The sequence below is a fragment of the Falco naumanni genome, chromosome 18 (assembly GCF_017639655.2).
Source record: "Falco naumanni isolate bFalNau1 chromosome 18, bFalNau1.pat, whole genome shotgun sequence".
NCBI lineage: Eukaryota > Metazoa > Chordata > Aves > Falconiformes > Falconidae > Falco > Falco naumanni.
The window spans coordinates 3,727,017-3,735,006 of record NC_054071.1 but is presented as its reverse complement, the minus strand read 5'-3'; the positions used below and the strand labels follow the sequence as shown (position 1 = coordinate 3,735,006).

The 7,990-nt window shown below is 40.0% G+C and overlaps 1 long non-coding RNA gene across 1 annotated transcript; it reads left to right on the top strand.

The window, feature by feature from the left end:
* Window positions 1–2,324: 2,324 nt before the first annotated feature.
* LOC121099035 lies at window positions 2,325–3,996 on the top strand. The gene is made up of 2 exons (XR_005831400.1): window positions 2,325–2,551; window positions 3,795–3,996. It is a non-coding gene; the product is annotated as an uncharacterized LOC121099035 (long non-coding RNA).
* The last annotated feature ends 3,994 nt before the right edge of the window (window positions 3,997–7,990 follow it).

Sequence of the window (7,990 nt, the reverse complement as noted above, 5' to 3'; positions counted from 1 at the left end):
TCCACCAGACTTACGCACTCCACAGCTGCTACCCCCTCCACCACCACCACCACCACCACCACCACCTCCACTGCTAATTCTAGTGGTACTAGTTGAAGATTTAGTGCCACAGCTCATAGTGGCGGCAGGTGAGAGTCTAACCGCAACCCCAAATTTAGGTGCACAGCCTGATAAGATTCAGGACTGTAAATTTTCATCCCTAGCTCTCTCTATTTATACTTTTGACAGTGGGTGTCACCATCAGGGTGTTTCTTTCTCCCAGGGCATTTACCAACCTTGTTGTTTGTGCCAAGAATAATTTGCTGAACAATATTTTTTTGCTGATATCTCAGGCAATCTAGCCCATTGCTGGGTTTATTGTGTTTGTTTAAGAGTGAACGTTTAATTTCTTTGGGGTGGCATTCTTTTCATTTAACTTTTTCTGAAAAGATATTTTACCTCATCCAGCCTGAATCTGCTTTATGACAGAAAAGCCACTTTGTACATGATCCTGAAGCTACTGTTGAGATAATGTGTACCTGGTGGAATTATGCAGAGAGATTTTTTGTTCTCAGTTCTTCACTAGAAGAAAGAAGATGAGGCCCAAATCCCTTATGTTAGACTGTGCCTTTATTTGTTCAATTCTTAATCTACTTTTTTGCTAAGATTTTTGTAGCTGCTGTTGTCAAAGGCTATTGTTCTCTTTTGCTCTTTGATATTTTGTGCATTTACAATCTCCTATACTGCTTATATTCTCTTTCTCACTATACATGATAGTGCCAGAGTTTCATTAACAGGACTGTCTACTTGTCTATTTAGATTTTCCCACTTGTGTGTCCCTGCCATCACTTAGTAATGCCATCATCACTGCAAGCAATGCAGTGGGATTCTTATTTAAAAATCAAAATCCTTCCTTTGTGAAGAAAGTGCTAAGACAGCACACTAGGTAGCTAGGCCCTAGAATTCAAAGAGGAAAAAAAAAAAATTGGATTTTTTTCACCAAAGAGCTATTTAATCTAGAATAGTAGGAAGATTAAGGATAGTTTAACTGTGTTATAAAGTCAATTGCAGCACAGTTAGAAGCTGTATTAATGCAGACAATGACCTACAAAGTACTGTGTGGGAGAAGACCTTTTACAGTTTTATATTAAACTACTCATTCCCTCTGTTGTTACTCTGTCATGCATTACAGGTGATAGAGTAATTATATATATGGCTTTTAATGCAGAGATCCTTAAGACTCTGAAATAGTATCCTGAGAGAAAAGTTGATGTCTTCTTGCACACGTCAATTGAAATCAGACTGTTGAGAGGACAAGAGAAATTACACCATACTTCAGTCTTGCTCTGCTTCCCAGAAGTTTACCCAAGATGGCCTTGTAAGCAGTTTTCATCCTCAACTGTTAGATTTGATGCTAAAGCAGAGTAGCTGAAGACAGAATGGCATGTGTCTGAAAATTCTGTAAGAAGAGTCTGAGTTTGGGCAAACGGTGCTGACTGACTTTTTGATTCCAGATGACTCTCATCTACAAAGACACTTTTGTGTTACAATGTTTCATCTTTGTCCTGGGTGAAAACTAAACAGTCTGGTTCCAACACAGAATCTGGTTTCCTCAGCATCCCCTTAGCTCTGTTCTTCCACTTCAAGCTTTTAGAACAAATTTTCATCTTATTTGTTAATACAGTAGAAACTTCATTCATGCAAACAGCCAGTCCCTGCCGCCTAGTTGCAAACATCAGCATTTGTGGTCCTGCTGCCGATGGACCTCAAACTTACAATTTGCTTGGAAGAAAGTGAACATTTTTCCAGTGACAGTTTTGTTCTCTGTTACTGAAATGTCTTCATTGCCTTTCCTCCTCTCTGATTACTGATCCTCTAATGACTGTAAGGTATTTATGAAATGTAGCAACCTCCCCCTAAACCTCAGGTGCAGGGAACAAAGAAGGGCACATCTGAGGAGCTGCCATTTGTTGTCTGCTGTCCTTTTCTCAAAGACCTTCTTCAAAAAGCGCTCTGGGAGGTGACAGTGCAGTGCACTCCTTGCTTTCCAAAGGCCACCTTGATTTGGGAGCTGATTGTATGTTGCTGCTGGTTTTTACACTCTGCTGTCAGTCTCCATGTGCATGATTCTTTTACAAATTGTATTGCTGCCTCTTAACTTCTGGTCTTTTTGAAGCGAAACTGAGAATTATTTAACATTTTCTGACTGAATCCATTGTCCTGTCCTTTGCACTGTTGCTTTTGCCAGTTTTGCTTTATTGCTGCTTATGCAATCTCTTTCAAAAGCTCTCTGATTTTATCTTGCTATTTGATATACTCAAAGGCTCAAAGATGATGAAAGATTTCAAGTAGCTTGATGATGTGATAATTTCTCATTGATTCACAGCTGGAGGATGGTAGTGTCACCTCAGCAGCATAAACAGTTTCTGGGCTTCTGCATGTTCTCTTATTGGTGCTGAAAGATGCATTTTACTATATGCAAAATGATTTTTATTTTTAGTGTTGCTTTGCCTTTGTGTCTGTGTAATGTCGTTTTGGTCAATGGGGGCCCTTTTTCACAAATTCCATTATGGTAAGTAAAATTGATTATTGCATTCAAATTTCCATCAGTGATTCCGATGATAGTCCTTATAGATGCTTTTCATAGACGTGCGAGAACAATCTATCGCTTGTTAGTGATAGTGAGCAAAAAAATCTCTGTAGTATTGCCAAAGGAGTCTCTTATTCTGTTTATGTACTTTCTGAGAACCAACATTGTATCCTATTTTATTTATCAGTTGTCTTTTTCTGTATGTATTTGTTCACAGCAGGGATTTGCCCATACTGGAAGATCCTTCCGATAAGGGCATATCTTATTGTATGCTTGGAAAGTACTTTAAAAAACAAAAGCAATGAAAGAAAAGAAAAAGTCAAGCCATTGAGCGTGGAGAACTTTAGATAGCCTCAATATTTCATTTTAGTTCTATATTATTGCCACTACTTATATAAAAAAAAGGAACACAGGTTTTTGTCTTTAGATCTTCGGTAGCTTTTCAGTCATATGCTCATAGGCTGTTCCTCTCTTGCCTTTACTGTTACTATTATTTCATTTTTATTACTAGTTCAGTCTTGGTGCTTTTTATAGAAATCCTGCCGGCTATTAGACTATGCTCTATTCTTACCAGCTGAAAATTTTCCCTTGTGGTATTTTGTTATATTCACAGTCACTATGCTCTCAAAAATGTAGTGTGTCTCTTTGGAGTATAATATTAAGGTACCTGAAAAATACAGGTGAACTATGAGTACTTCGTCCTCCTGTAAAGTTGCATACATTGAATTACCTCCTGGCACATTTTAATTTATTGATTATTAAATATTTAACTGCACAAATGCTTACAAACCAGAGAAGATCTACTCTGTGGACAGAATGAATTTTTCCTTTCTGAGCTCTATAAAGAGCCTTCAAAAATTTTTGTTCTCTGATGCTTTCTGCTAATGTGTTATATGGCTGATGTAAAGTTTATAAGTTACAGAATTACCTAAAAGGGGCTGGCAACTTTAGGACCTTTTCACATCTCTTTCCTCTATGTGATGCACAGTTTAATCATGAATATTCTTGTGTAGATACAGCATCCAGTATGCTATACAACATTGCTGTTTCAAAATCAAATCAGAATAAAGACATTTATTGCCACAGCTACAAGCATTACTCAGCCTGCAGAGTATTTGGATGTTTTGACACTGCGTACTGCTTCTTGTTATGTGCAGCACATGCCACATTTCAAGTACAGCTGACATTCTTTCTCTCTCTCTGTTACTGTTTTCCTTTTAATCAGGCCTCTGTGATACATATCAAAGAAGTGACTGCCTAGCATCAGAATGAAGATGAACTCTGTGAGCAGCCCACACTGCTGTACGTTTTAGCAAAACTGGAAGACTTTTGCAATAGGCTGGAGCTGCTGCATTTGAAACAGACCTGGAGAAAATGTAATCTCACTTCTATGTCTATGCACCGAAAAATTAAAACATTCCCCCTTAGTTCAGTGTCATTCTGAAGCCATGCTTCAGGCAAGTGCTAGAGTTTATTCTCTTGATCTATTTAGTAATCTCTTCCCATCACTCTTCCCAGAAATTTTTGTAAGAGAGGATCTGTTTTCACCTAGGAGTCTGTGCTCACTTTTCATTCCTACTTCATCTCATAATGTTCTAGTGAAATCACAATAATTTCCAGAGAAATTAAGATTAGACCCAGCAAAGGAAACAAGGACTATTGAGGCAGCAGTGAGCTTGCCTGTGAGGTTTAAAACCTCTAGCACTCCCCTAGCACACACTTTTGTGCAGGATAACTTGGAACTTCCAAGCAAGTAGGTTGGTGGGAAGAATGCCTGTCGCTTAGATCCTGACAATGTACAGACCATTTTTGTCATTTGGATGTGACAGTCTTGGGTCAAGGCTTTCGTGCCCTACAGCTGATGGGCAGTTTACAGGCTACTAATTACTGCCTGTGGCTGCCAGTTATCATTTCTGTCACTTTCTAAGCCAGAATCAGAGAGCTGGCCCTCTGTGATTACCGTGGTCTCCTACAGGGTATTCAATTCAATTGGAATAATTTTTTTTGTTGGTACTAAAATGGAACAGTGCTTTTCATATTGCCTATAACAGCTGGAGGGCACGATAAGAGCATCTGCCAACAAAGTCTCCTGCCTTTCTCTAGAATTTAGGTGCCTCAGTCCATTTGGGATAAGCAACCTCAGATGCCTTCCAGGCTGTGGGCATCTACAATAGTTCTGTCCCCTTGGCAGCGTTGATTACTGCAGTATCCTGCGAGATAGAACATAGCGATTTGAATCTCAGCAGGCAAAGGCACTAATCCACATACTGCACTTTCTGTTACTACAACTCATGTTGCATAAAAAAAGGCATCCATTCTTCTTGTTTTACCAGGAGGAAGGTCATGCTGGCCTGGGGGAGGCATGGCGCTGGGCTGAGCTTGGGGGGGGCGGGAATTACACACTTAAGGGGCACCTGCCTGGTCTCTGCGTGCCACGGGGACGTGGGAAGGAGCTGGTGTTTGCTCTCCTTCGCTTCAGCCTGGTCTGAGCAAGTACAGAAGCAGCCTAGAGAACTCGCTAGTCAAAAAGTAAGATTTAGTGAATGTAATAATTCAAGGTGGTTAAATCCCCACCGAGCCAGGACTTACGAATCAGAGCTATGGACTTCAGCTAGTCTACGTGTAGCTAAATCCTGTTTATGCCTACTGCCTTTGGGGATCTGGTCCCTGCTTGTGTGTCCATACGGAGATTTATTGTCACAAAAATACTTCTTTAACAACACTTTAAACAAATGGCTGCCCAAGTGACCTGTGTTACCCCCCCAGAAAAGCGAAGAAGAACCACTAGGACATTCATGTTGAGATGAGTGCGTTCTAGAAAGCTTTGCTAGTTTCTTCCTTCCCCTCAACGGTGCAGTGACATGGCATACCTTGCTGTATTAATTCCGTAGCCCATGAACACAGCCTGTGAGCATTCGACAATTTAGGCATTTGACAAAATAGGGCTGACAATTAATGCTAAACAAAAGAGAGATCAGCAGAATATATGCATAGGCAATTTTAAAATTACATCTGTGCCTTCAAATGGACAAATGGATTGCTCTGGGAGTACGGAAGCCAAACACAGGAGTGTGTGTGCACATGTATTTTTGCCTAAGGTTGTTCTGAAGGTCTTGTTCTAACACGTACTACAATTTTCTTCTCAGAGCACTAATAGGAAACATCAGATAAGCATCCAAATTGCAACATATTGTGCTCATAAAATTAAAGCTTATTATGCTGATTAATGCCTAACAAAATATATGCAAATAGGAAGTGCAAGGTTCTCCTCACTACTCTTAATATTGCTGGAGTCCCACTTTAAACGTGCCCTAAGCTTTGACACCTGACACTACAATATTTGTATTTCTTACTCCTGTTTTGCAATAGTTTTGGTTTTCTATCTCTGTTCCTCCACATAAGTTCTTTTGCATCTTTGTTATTATGACAAGCCTGTTCTCAGTAAGCAAATGCTAGGGATAACCTAGATGCAGAGTTTGCATTTACAAAATGGAGAAAGAAAAGAATACTGAAACTGGCATTTTCTTCCAGGGTATGGTAAGAAACCATCTACATTCAGTCTTCTTATTGTCTGTAATGAGCATTAGTGACATGATTAAGTAGGTTTGGTTTTTTTTAAGTTTATTGGTGGTTTCTATTTATTTTGTCACATACTGTAACGTGTAGCAAATAAACTTTATTATGAAGCTTATTTGCATTAAAGGTGCAGACTCATTACATGCAAGGAACATTATAAGAACACCTTGTTAAGAAAGGTACAGATTTTAGGTAAGGAAGAAAACAGCACAACCAGTGCTGAGTAGTGAAAGTTGTAGTAGCAATATTATATTATTTATCCTAACTGCTCAGAAATTTTTACGTATCTCTGTGTGTGATTGTAACATATCATTGCAAGCATTTAAATCGGCAGCAGATCAATAGCGTGGTACGGCACATTCCAAAGGTTGCACCAACATGGTGCTGCAGTACGGGTTTCTCAGGGGCAGAACTGCCTCATTTCCATGCGGATTCTCCTTCCCACACTTCAAACTCTGCAAGTTTCATTCTTCTTTGAAACAAGGATTTGTTTCAGTGGAATTTCTTTTGCAAGGGTAGGTGCATAGATGTTAGATGATTAGATAATTGGCAGTAAAAATATTAAAAGTAAGTTATATTTTTGGAAAGAAGGACAGGAGCAAGAGGTATCAGTAGCCCTCAGAGCTGCTACGATGGTGCAGAGCAGCAAGCTCCAGCACAGACAGACTGCTACTCCAAGTAAATTGTACCTAACCTAAGCCTCCCCAGTGTTGCTATAAGGCCAGAGGTCAGACAATGGCCTGTAAATCACTCTATAAAAGCCAGGAAGCATGCACTCAGCAGAAACATTTTTGAGATTAACTTGGGAGGCTCTTGGAGGAGCTATGAGAAGCATGGCTCCTGTATTGGGAGTATGCTTTAATTTGGGCTGTTAGTTTAGTATCCTGAATAGACAGGTCTAAGAAAGAATTCTCACAGCCTGCAAGAGGTGTAAAACTAGCAGAGCAATCAGCTAGGTGTAAAGGACAGCTAGCAATATAGAGACAAGTATGATGTGATGCTTCAAGGGTTTTAAAAATTAAGTAGGCAATTTTGCAATAGGAGGGAGATGGAGGTGTCCTTGCAAACTTAATCAACACTGCCTTTTTTACATGTCAGCTCAGGGGCATCAGTGCATGCTTATATATAAAGTAATCGTTCACGGAGATTAGCCAGTCCCTCAGAACCCCCTAGAGACACTGGTCAGAAAAAAATTCTCTTCATAGATTTTTTTCTTTTTAAATACTAATCACATTGGCTGAGAGCCTGGCGTAAGGCAATGCAGTGAATCACTGACACAGATCTGCCTAGAACTCAAGCATTCAGGATTCCCGTTCCCACGGTCTCCCACTCAATCTGTGTTTCTCAACCTGCTCCAGTGGGTGATGCCTTCCTCAGAGTGAAAAAACAAAACTCATTACTGTAAAACTGAGAGAGAAAAATTCACAGCAGTGATACTCCTGTCTGGTTCCCTTTGTTTGTGTTTAAGCAGATGAGTTGAGAAATGCAAGGGATAAAGACTGTATTAGTGAACAGGTGTCATGTAAGAGGCTCTCTGAATTATTGTCATGTCAAATACCCCATGTAGTACGTTTCAGCAATTCAGCCCACAGGGGGCCTGCATACCCGGACCCCACACTTAATTTAGCATCAGCAGAAGTGAGAAGCCCTATAAGGGGTATAGCACTGGGGAGCACCTACCCAAGATGAGCAGGTACCCAGGGCATAAAGGAAGGAAACGTGGCTATAATTAAAACAAAGAGAGAAAGTTCAATCTCTACATTTTAGGGCATTTGCAACCTTATCACTGTGAGCAGTCCTTCTACTGTGGGATCTGTAGGCAACCCTTAAACTTAGTAACTTAGT